Below are 12253 nucleotides of genomic sequence, written 5' to 3' on the forward strand. Positions count from 1 at the left end.
TCTCTATTCTTCATTCTCTCATTTTTCATCCCTCCCCGAGGTGATTGACGGATAAACAGAAAGGTGTGGGTTCATGCTCAACACCGTTAGCTCACGGCTATTTCTTCTGGCGGGTAGAGCGTTCTTCTGGAAAGTACACCAATGACGGGGGAAAGACAGAGCGCCTGACTCAACTGTGCCCCTAGTTCATCATTTTAACCATTCTTTTCGTTTTGGTTTTTCTACTAAAACAAGTTTGATCAAAATGAGAGTCGGATTAACGTACTTGTTCGATTTTTGATTTGAAAAGCATGCAAGTCAGGCTGTAAGTACTGAAAATTTTCCTTTTGGGGTCCAAGACAATGGTCCAGTTTTGGAAAATGAAATAATTTTCGAGAAAATAGTCAACCTCGGTAAAAATTTTCAAAAACTATTTTTCAAACAGTCAATGCTCAACAGGCATGGAACTTACTCTTTGAGATGCGCAACCTTGGATCGGAGGCAATGGAAAATTGCCCCTGGTTTGGAGGGGGGTGGGAGGCAACGGTAAGTTGCCCCTAGTTTGAATGGCGGCTCACGACGGTTCGTGGCAACGGAAAGTTGCCCTTTGTTTGGATGGTGCCGTAGCAGTCCGCAAACAGTCTTCATTGGTGGTGGTCGAACTCTCGAACACAGAGATAACGAAGACGGTCACAACAAATATATGGACACAGTCGCCTTGGAAGGTGTTAGCGACTGGACTTTGGGATGAAATTGAAACCATTGCATAGACTGAGACGCTATGAAAGCGTTGGGGGCTGGACTTCAGGCTGAAGTTGCCTACGTATCCCAAACATGGGAATCAAGCCTTACGTAGTTCCGGTTAAGGTACACTCGGGTATTTTAACCTTCACTTTTTCAGGCTCTAACTTTTGCCAAGGCACCCAATGCGGGTTTTCGACCTTGCGAGCTTCTTTTTATTTTCCTTTTCTTTTGTTCTTTTCTTTTTCTTCTTTTTTGCATTTCTTTTCTTTTTGTATTTTTTGCTTTTTTGTATTTTTTGCCTTTTTTTATTTTATTTTTTCTCTTGCTCTAACTTTTGCCTGGGCCGCCCTTCCGGGTTTTCGGCCCAGCGAGCCTCTCAAAGGGTAAAAGTGTAACAAGTCCATGCCAAATGGTTTTTGAAGTTGAAGCCTCTCCATGTCTATGAGAACGACTATTGCACTGATTTGCTGAAGAATCTATCATGGCTGCTCCACGAGCTCCTTCGGGTGAGATCTACTCCCTTGATGCAGATTCGGCTTTGGTGCCTCTTGCTCGTGGGCTGCCCCTGATTTGGCCATACAGACCTTGCATGATGTTTGACCGTTGAACTTTCTGAATGTTCTGAACGGGTTCAAAGTTTGAAAACGAACGGGTTGAATCTTGAGGCTGAGAGCGATCCTAAGCTGCGCAATCTCAAGAGCGATTCCACACAGGTCTTCACAGGGCCGCGTAAAACATTTGTTTTTGAAAGTCTTTAAGAAAGCGACAAATCACCCGCGCCGAAGATAGTGTGGAACCAATCTGGATCAAGCCAGGATCCTTCTCAGTACTCACGCCGACAAGCATGGTTTCATTCATTAAAAGGCTTAGCACGCCTCTCTTTCTCTTAAAATGATCAAAATTTTGCAAAATCCGAGGAATTCCTTCCTCTTTGTTTTTATCACCGCAGTGTTCAAAAAGGGTTTTTTTTGTAAAACTTAGGTTAATGCAATGAGCTTGGCGCGCAGGAGAGCAGGCGAGATGTACTGTCAACCCATTCAAATTCTCTGGCACTTAAACTGAAAGCAAGTACGAAAGTGAGATAGCAACAGCTGTTTCATTCAGATTTGTTGGTGTGACTGGCCCCTCGGCAGAAACAGACTCAAAAAACAAAAACAGGTAATTACAAGACAAAACGGTGTTCGAGGCAAAAACCCCAAAATCACCTGGTATTCTATACAAAAAAGGGGAACTGACTCGCTACAACAAGACAAACCCTTTAAGCAAAAAGACTGACTCAAGATAAAGAGACAGACTCGAAACAAAAGACTGACTCGATACCCAAGCCAGGATTTACAAAGTTAGCGTTCACAGCCACTCAAAAATGCGTGCTAGACGCCACATTCAGAATACATCCAGATGTCGCCCGCAGGTGGTTCACCTTCTGATTACATACTCGCAGTATCTGTGTCCTCAAAGTCCAGTAGCTGGTGGTAAAGGACTTGGCTGAGGGGGGCGGGAGGACAACCTCGTTATCAATCAAATCTTGCACCTTATGACGGAGGCGGAAGCAATTGTCGGTCGCATGGCCCGTCTGCTGGTGGTACGCATAGTACTGAGCAGCATCATGCATTGCAAGGAGAGTCTTCGGGAGAGGCCGAGGCTCCAAGGGTTTAAGGTGCCCTCTCTCGGCAAGGATCTGAAGTGCCTTGGACAGGGGCATGTAGAGAGCATGAAAGGTCCTGCGCCCCCGGGGCAAGTACTTTTGAGCGCCCTTATTAGCTGCACAGGCGAAGGGGTCGGCAGGCGCCACCTTGGCTTTTTGATCTTTCCCGGTGCAGGGGCGGGAATAGGAGGAACTGCTTTGGCATGACGGGGCCTATCCCGATTTTCCGGCTGGCTTGAACTACCCTCAGGTGGAGTGGGGAAAGCATCCTCCACAGTCTTTGTCACAACTGCGAATATCTGTTGCTTGTTCATCCCCCCGGCTTTCAAAGCGTTGACTGCCCACAGCAGTTGTTCAATGGGATCGGCATCTGCCTTCATTTTGTCTTTTCCTCTGGCCTCAGCCTGATCGAGGGTTTGAGTTGATACGTCATTGCCATAGTTGGAGGCCATCTCTGGTTGGCTAAGTTCAATCACAATTCGCCTCAATAGCAGGGGTTCCTGGGGTACAAGACTCCCGACATACGGTGCGGCTGGAGGTGAAGCTGACATTCCGTAGGCGAGATCCGCCACAGACCTTTGGAGATCACCTATCATCCCCATCAGTTCAAATGTAGTAGGCTCGCGAGCCTGGTATAACTGGGGAGCCCAAACCGGGTGCACAACAGGCGACCTGGGCGGATGTGACATATTAATGCTGGCCTCACCTTACGGGGTGATCCCTTGCTCTAATGCGGTTGTCATAACCACGATCTCTTCTGAATTCTGCGTCATCATAAGCCCTGCCTCGGCGAGGGGGACACTGGCTATTCTGTACCGGCTCTGGACACTCTGAACTGAAAGGAGAAACAAACAGCATTTCAGCCCAAAACGGATCAAACACTGGTGTAGCTAAACAACTGTACTCTACTGCTGATCACGGTTCCCAAAAATCACTGTTCCCAAAACTGAACCCTGATACCCGCAGATAGCTGATTCTCTTAAACTGATACTGATACCCTCAGGCCTAATACTCAATCTTGTAAACTGATATGCACGTTCCTGTAGAGCAACACTCTAAAAGCACATAGCAAGTAAAGAGAGCCAAAACACCCCTATGTTGGGGTAGGGTTTCCCTGTCCTATTTTGTCAGGCGCTAGGGTTTCACTATGCACGCAGCAGTTTTCAAACAACCTAACATCGGGTAAGCAGCCTGTCCTAATTTGGAATGGTCACTATGGATTTCGATATGCACTAGGTCGAATGGTCAAAAAGGGTGCCCCGGAAAACCCGGGGTTTGTGTTCGCATACTGTCAGAGCCCATAACCGGTCAGCCTTATGGTCATGCCTTGACAAGACAAGCCTCCGGCAAACCGTTCAGGAATGGCAGATGGCAAACACTGTGTTCCTAGGCGCACCAATGCACATGCAATGCAAAGAAACACATAAGTGAAATCAAAACAGGATATCACGAGTTCGAGTCAAGCTCTCTAAAATCCCCAGCACAGTCGCCAGAAACTGTAGACGGCGCTGTGGGCCTCACAACTACAGTTCGGACTCGATTTGTGTCACGGTTCTTAATCTGAACCAAAGAGTCCAAATCCGGCAAATCGTTTTGAGAAACAGATTTTTGAAAAGAAGTGCCAAACATGGACTGCTTTGCCAGATACAGAGTCGCCACCTAAATATTTTTTAATGGGGAAATTTAGGAAACCCTGACTCGGTGCCGAAGGCCACATGTCCGTCATCACCAGAGTTGTCTCGGCTCGGGAGCTTGGGTACGATCGGGGAAGGTCAGCTATGAGCACCCCCTTTCGCCCGGTCCGAAGACCGGCCTCTACTAACCATGATATCCGATTTTGAAAACGTTATGTGTTCTTATTCCGTTTATTAGCCTAGAATTACTATGTTATGCGCGCAGCAAACAAGTATAGACTAGATTGCCTAATTTGGAAACAAGCATTGCATATCCGTTTATTTTGAAAAGCGCTTTGGAAATTGCTACTCGCAAGTAGGGTAAAATACGGATTTCAATGAGTTTTTCCAACTCAAACAATCCAACCTTCACCCACAGGCATTCAAACAGTAATAACACGTAAGCATTTAGTTGCATGGTAAGCATACTGTCATGGCAACATTCACGCGCATGCGAGATGCTAAAGCATAAATACTTACATCGTACTCCGTGCCAAAACAATAAACTAATTAGCAAACATGCATGTCTTAGTTCATGTTAAGAATGACTAATGCAACACATACAGGATTCAATTAGATAGGCTCGGCTTATCCTAAACATGGCATGTGAAATGCGATCAACTATCACATATTCAATCTTTGAATTGAAATACAGATGCAGTTAGCGTGATGTACCGAGCCTAATGCATGCAACACAGATGTATGAATGCACGCATGCATAGCATAAGGTGTGCTTATTTAAACGTGCCCTAATCTACCATCATAAGCAGGTAAATAAAAGGGAAGAAAGAAGTGGGGATTGGAAGACATACACACCACTCACACACACTTATTACAGATTTTCCCTCACTCGGAGGGACTAAATAAATATTACAAATTAATTAACTACACAAGCTAATTAATATTACAAATTGCCAAATCAGCTAAGCAAATTAATTTAAGCTAAGAAAACAGTAAATCGCCTCGGGAAATGCGCTGCCATGCATAGGCTGCCTCTGTTTTCCTTCCTTTACTCCTCTGGAGGCCACCAAAACTTCAGGACTTCTCCCTTGGACAATGGGGGTCACCACCGGCTGAATGAAATTGCCACCGGCAGTGTGGTGTTGTCACCGGCATAAAACAAAGCTATCGGCTGGTGATTTACTGCCGGTCGGCAATATATACTGTCGGTCAGCAAATAAAGTCTGCAGAACCTGCAACTCACAGCAACAGAGGGCAAGACAAAGCATGGCAGCACAATTCAAGGCATATATGCACCAACCATGTCCCTTATCATGGTAATGACTCAAAGGGGCATGTGCCTCGATTCTCGAACCATCAATCACGCATTTCCATGCATGATGGCCCAAGGAATCAAGTATGCAACTTTCATGGCAAATGAAATGCAAACCAATCAAACAAACAAAGGCCCAATTCTTATCATCAAGTCAAGGAACAAGGCATGCATGCAAGATGCAATGCAACCTAGGCATGCAAGCTAAGGATGCAACATGGGGTAGACACCCCATTTTTGACCGACCTTAAGACTCAGACATCACCGATTGAGCGCTCGGTGACGTTGCATATCGTGCTCGTTCAGAAGTCTCAGAGTCGCGGCCGTGAGCCTTGCCTCCGGATTTCCGAACCCTCTTCTATGCCTTGTCTCGGTTTGCGAACCAGACTCGGTTTTCTCTATTTCTTTTCCTGAGGGGAGGGAGAGGTCCCGTAGACTATCTCTCAGTGATCGTGGGCTACATTTTGTGGCTGTAGGCCATTTTTCCCATTTCGGAGCCCGGTTCCCGATTTTCAGAACCGTCAGGCCGTGTGCCTCGGTTCGGGACCGCCTAACCATCTCCATTTGCTCTGATTTTTGGTATACATCTTATTTTCTCTCTTTCGAGGGACACTGAGGTCTGAGAGACCCACTTCGGGGTCGAATGCCATTATCGGTGCTTAACAGGCAGTTTTCGGGACCCCGAACCGCGTGTTTCGGCCCCCGAGCATTCGTTTTGCATCGATTTTCGTTCATTTTTGGAAGGTACCTCTGTTTTATCACCAGGAAGGTCACTGGAGGGTGGGAGGCCAGCAATTATCTTGGCAACCAGTTATATTCCATTTTCGCCCTCCGGCACCCGTTTTTCTCACTTCCGAGCCAATGTTGAACACCTTGGGGCCACTTTCTTCAACCCCAAACCACATATTTGTGTTGTACACACATGGGAGGATCCTAATATCATATGGCCGGCCAGAAATTCCATTTGACCCTTTTGAACCCCTCTTAAAAATGGCCTATTCTCTCTCCTTGTTTTACAATTTCCAAATTCGAACCACAGGGTTGTGATGAGGACACCTGGAAGGACACCTTTTTGTGGTGGCCGGCCAGAAAATGAACTTGACCTTTTTGACCCCTAGCCGGCCGGCTAGGGGGGGTGGCCGGCCGGCCACCTGCAACTCCAAAAGGTGGCCGGCCATGATCCTCACAATTTGCACTTTACAGCTGTATAGCTGTTGTCCCCCAGAAATATCTAAATCCGGGGGACACCTTTTGGGGAAAAGCTTTGGTCCTTTTCCCCAACCCTTTCCCTCCATGCTCCCCCTCTCCTTGGTCCTTATAACCAGCTGCCAACATTTGTTTTAAGGGTTAGAAAAATTGCTTCAAGCATATACATACATATCCCCATCCATCTCTCTCATTTTCCTTGAAAAACTCCTAAGTTCTACCTCATTTCTTCATCACCACCAAGCACCACCACCACCACTCCATTCCAGCAGCAAGGGGAGGAATTCCAGTAGCTTAGAGTCATCAAATTTGGTCCAAGAAGCAACAAAAGCATTGGTCTTCAAGGGTAAGTCCACTTTCCCTCTTTTCTAGCTCATTTTTGCACCATTTCTTAGCCATATATGCCTACTGTTTTGAGCTCCGGCCCTAACTGAAAGTGGCCTTGTTTTGAGCTCTTCTTCACTTTTGATTAAGGGATAAACACTGTTTGAGGCCCCCATATTGCACTTGCTTCAATATCCTCCTTGAATGCCATTTTCTTGCATGATGTTTTTAGCCTATATGTGATCTGTTTTGGAGCATGATGTAAACTGTAAATAGGCTTATTTTGAGCCCCTCTTCAACATTGAAGAAGGGCTCATCACTGTTTGGGACCTCCATCTGCCACTTCATGTTATATCCCTCTTTGGTCCCCTTTTCTTGCATGCTTTGGCAGCCCATTGTGCTTCTGTTTTTGGCCTTTTTACAGTACTGAAAATAGTCTTATTTTGGCCCATTCTTCATGTTTCATTAAGGGTCTTTGGCCGTTTGTGGAATATTTTGTAGACTTTGTGTTATAGCCTCTTTTGAGCCTCATCTTGCATGACATTTTGAGTGTATTTATGTTTGTTTTTGGGGTTTTTACAGTTCTGTAAATATGCATATTTTTGGTCCCTCTTCAGTGTTGTAGAAGGGAATTTTTCAGTTTGGGCTTTGTATCTACCACTTGCTTCTTTGGCCACCTTTTGGCCCATTTTCTTGCATAAGAGCTTAGCCATATCTATGTTTGTTTTTAGGATTTTTACAGTTCTGTAAAGTGGCTTATTTTGGGCCCCTCTTCAATGTTGTTGAAGGGCTCCTCTTCATTGCATATGCCATTGCCTCGGTTTGCGTGCCCGTGTGCACGCATTTCGAGGCGCTTCATTTTCATCCACCGGCCTCTTATGTGAGTGTGGCTGAGGCTCTCTCATGTTAGTATAAGTCCATGTTGCATTCTATATGCCATTTTAGCCATATTGCATTGCATATGCCATTGCCTCGGTTTGCGTGCCCGTGTGCACGCATTTCGAGGCGCTTCATTTTCATCTGATGGCCTCCTATGTGAGTGTGGCTGAGGCTCTCTCATGTTGGTGTAAGCCCATTATTGCATTGCGTATGCCATTTCATCCATAGCATTGTGCATGCTCGGTTGTGTACTACCTCGTGTAGCCTATGTGCCATTCCATAACATTGTGTATGTTAGGATTGTATCTTAGTTGTATTTCATGCATGTCATGCATATTGCATCGTGTTCGGGATAGGAGTTAGCCCGGGCACGAGAAACGAGGTGCGTTCCGTACTCCGAGTGAAGGAACGTGTCTCAATTCTCCAGTCACCGACACTACGGACTACCCATGATGGAGTTAGGTTTTTGTTGTGTTTATACGTGCATTCATTCCATATTGAGTTGCATATTTCGATTCCTCAGCCATCATGCATCAATATGCGCGATTGGTGGCATGAGGATCGAGGCATGCATACATTTGTGAAAATACATTGCCATGCCCCTTTCTTGCTCTCTGTTGCAGCAAAATGAAGAATCAGTGACCTTTTGGAGCTTGGCACGCATTTCAAGAAAAGGTGTAAACAGAGGCTAATCGGGGCATCCCAGTGGATTTCCGCGCAAGGCAGCCCAGACATGCATCATTCGTCAGAAGCAAGGCAGTCCCTGGCTTGCACGCCAGTTTTACAGTTTTCTTAGTTAATTTGATTAATTAATTAGGAATTTGTATACTATTTGGACTGTAACGTTCGGACTGTACTATTCTTTTATTCGGGACTGTATATTTATTTTGGACCCTCTGCGCGAGGGCACAATTGTAATAAGTGTGCGTGTGTGTGTTGTATGTCTTCCAACCCCACGTCTTTCTTCCCTTTTATTTACCTGCTTATGATGGTTAGATTAGGGCATATTTCAATTAGCATACAGTATGACAGCATGCTTGCATCATTCATCTGTTTTGCATACACCGGGCTCGGTACATCATACTAACTGCATTGTATTTCAATCTCAAAGTTGAATTCGTGTTAGCTGTAGCATTCCATATGCATGTTTAGAATAGCCGAGCCTGCTATAGTTGCATTTTGCATGTGTTGCATTAGGCATTTCAGTATACTTAGGATCATGCATGATTTCTAATGTAGTTTCTGTTTTTGGCTTGGAGTACTCGGTAAGTTTTGTGCTTTAGCATCCTTGCATGTGTGTGAGTGACTGCCATGAATAGCATGCTTACCGTGAGGCTAATTGCTTATGTGATATATCTGCCTGAATGCCTGTGGGTGAAGGTTGGGTTACTTAAATTGGAATAAATCATCAAATGTTTTAAGCCCACTAGATAGTGACAAAACCATCTTTTCTAAGCCCACCCGAGGGTGGCAAATCCACGTCTTAGCCTACCTACGGGTAGCACCATCAAATCATTTTCAAACAAACAAACATGAAATGTTTTGTTCCAATTTCAGCGACTCAGTCTATGCTTGTATGTTGTGCGCATCACATAGTAACCTAGGCTAATAACCGGAATAAGGACACACAAAGTTTTCAAAAATAGATATCATGGTTAGTAGAGGCCGATCTTTGATCGGGCGAGCGGGGGTGCTCACGAAGTGACCTTCCCCAATCGTACCAAAGTTCCCGAGCCGAGGCAACTTTGGTGATGACGGACACGTGGCCTTTGGCACCGAGTCAGGGTTTCCTAAATTTCCCATTAAAAAACATTTAGGTGGCGACTCTGTATCTGGAAAAGCAGTCCATGTTTGGCACTTCTTTCAAAATCTGTTTTCTCAAAACGATTTGCCGGATTTGGACTATTTGGTTCAGACTTAGAACCGTGACAAATTTAAGAGTCCTGAGCTGTAGTGACCCCAAATGAACGGAACGGGACTCATCCTCCCGGGGCGTTCGGGGACGTCTACAGTTTCTGGCGACTCTGCTGGGGATTTAGAGAACTTGACTCGAACTCGTGATATCTGTTTTTGACTACACTTGTGTGTTTCTTTGCATTGCATTTGCATTGGTGCGCCTAGGACACCGTGTTTGCCATCTGCTATTCCTGAACGGTTTGCCAGAGGCTTGTCTTGTCAAGGCATGACCATAAGGCTGACCGGTTGTGGGCTCTGCCAGTATGGGAACACAAACCCCGGTTTTACCGGGGCACCCTTTTGACCATTCGACCTAGTGCATATTCAGATCCACAGTGATTATTCCAAACTAGGACAGGTTGCTTACCCGATTGTAGGTTGTTTGAAACCGCTGCGTGCGTAGTGAAACCCTAGCTCCTGACAAAATAGGACAGGGAAACCCTACCCCAACATAGGGGTGTTTTGGCCCTCACTTGTCTGCTATGTGCTTTTAGAGTGCATCTCTACAGGAATGCATGTATCAGTTTGCAAGTCTGGGCATCAAGCCTACGGGCATTACTATCAGTATTTGGGAGTCAGCTTTACCTGTGGGTATCAGACTCAGATTTGGGACAGAATTTTGGGGCAGAATTCAGTAGAGAGTACACTCACTCAACTTTGCTCATGTGGGTTATCGTGAAATCAGGCTGAGGTGCAGTCTGTTTTCTCTTTTGCTAGGTAGTCTTGGAACCATAGCTTCAGAAGGCTTCGATATCCCCCGGGTACATTGGACTAGTGCTGATAGACTTTGTTAGGTCAGAAATTCAATTCAAGGGCAACCAGTGTTCTTTCGCTGAGGCAAGGTAAAGAAAAGCCGGTCAGGGCTCATCTGTTCATCTAATCCGTCAGTCGCCAGTCACATCACCTTTGTTCAGACTCAGCAGACCGTGATGGCACAGGGTTCGGAAGAATTTGCGGCAGTGATAGTAGCGCTAAATCAGGGAACTGCCATGTAGGCTGAGACCAGTATTGAAACACAATGCCCATCTGGGGCCTCTGCCTCACATCCAGCTTTGGGACCCCAGCCGAACTTTGACCCAATTTCGCCAATTGAAGATTTGCAGTGTCTGAATCCTCGAGAAGGGTTGGCTCAAGCTCAGGTTCTCAGACCCCTGGTGCAGCCTAATGAGAGAACTCAACCCTTTCATGTTGATGAGTTCAATCTGACTGTAGTGAAAATTGCAAACCTTGAGAAGCAATTCAAAAAGGCACAGGGCCTTAACTCCATTCCTGACATTGAGGATGGGCGCACTGAGGTTGCCATCCAGCTCCCAGACAGATTCAAAATGCCATATATCGACCGTTTCGACGGGTCTGGAGATCCAATGGTACATATCCGACTTTTCTTAGATGTCCTGAAGCCGATGGGTCTGACTAAGCCACAGAAACTCTCTCTGTATGGAAGAACCCTGTCTGGTGTAGCAGCCACTTGGTATGCCAAATTGGAGGATACAGTGAAGCAAAACTGGGAAGAACTGGCTGAGGCTTTTGTCGATCAGTATTCCTACAATACCCAAGTTGAAATGACCATCCAAGAGCTTGAAGCAACTCGCCAGAACCCAACAGAGCCTTTTGTGGAATTCGTTGCAAGGTGGAGAGCAAAGGCAGCACAAATGACAGATCGTCGCCCTTCTGAGAGGGATCAAGTGCAGATGATGGTCCGAAACCTCGAGCATGATATGTTGCAAAAGTTGATAGTCGCTCCACTATTCACTTTCAAAAGTTTGCATGAACTGGGGGTTCAAGTCGAGAATGCGTTCAACAGCGGGATCATTCCCAGGACAAGGGAACTGACAAGGAAGGTGATTTCAGGGAGTACCAACGCTGGTAGTAGCGCTATTCCCAAACCCACCGAAATCAATACAGTCGCCACAGCCGACCCTTTTGCCAAACCAAGCCTACAAACAGCTGGCCCAGCCCGAGCTCAGGGTAGAACTTTCACCCCCCTCTATATGAGCCTGACTAGCGCACTAAAAGCCTTGATGGAAAAAGGGCATCTCAAACCCCTCGATCCTCAACCTCTTCCTGACCCACTCCCAGCCAGACATAACCCCGCCAAGTACTGTGTGTACCATCAGCAGCGCAGTCATGGCACCAACCGGCAGTGTGGTGTTGTCACCGGCATAAAACAAAGCTATCGGCTGGTGATTTACTGCCGGTCGGCAATATATACTGTCGGTCAGCAAATAAAGTCTGCAGAACCTGCAACTCACAGCAACAGAGGGCAAGATAAAGCATGGCAGCACAATTCAAGGCATATATGCACCAACCATGTCCCTTATCATGGTAATGACTCAAAGGGGCATGTGCCTCGATTCTCGAACCATCAATCACGCATTTCCATGCATGATGGCCCAAGGAATCAAGTATGCAACTTTCATGGCAAATGAAATGCAAACCAATCAAACAAACAAAGGTCCAATTCTTATCATCAAGTCAAGGAACAAGGCATGCATGCAAGATGCAATGCAACCTAGGCATGCAAGCTAAGGATGCAACATGGTGTAGACATCCCATTTTTGACCGACCTTAAGA

The sequence above is a fragment of the Camellia sinensis genome, chromosome 10 (genome assembly GCF_055761805.1).
Source record: "Camellia sinensis isolate YWXY chromosome 10, ASM5576180v1, whole genome shotgun sequence".
NCBI classification, from domain to species: domain Eukaryota; kingdom Viridiplantae; phylum Streptophyta; class Magnoliopsida; order Ericales; family Theaceae; genus Camellia; species Camellia sinensis.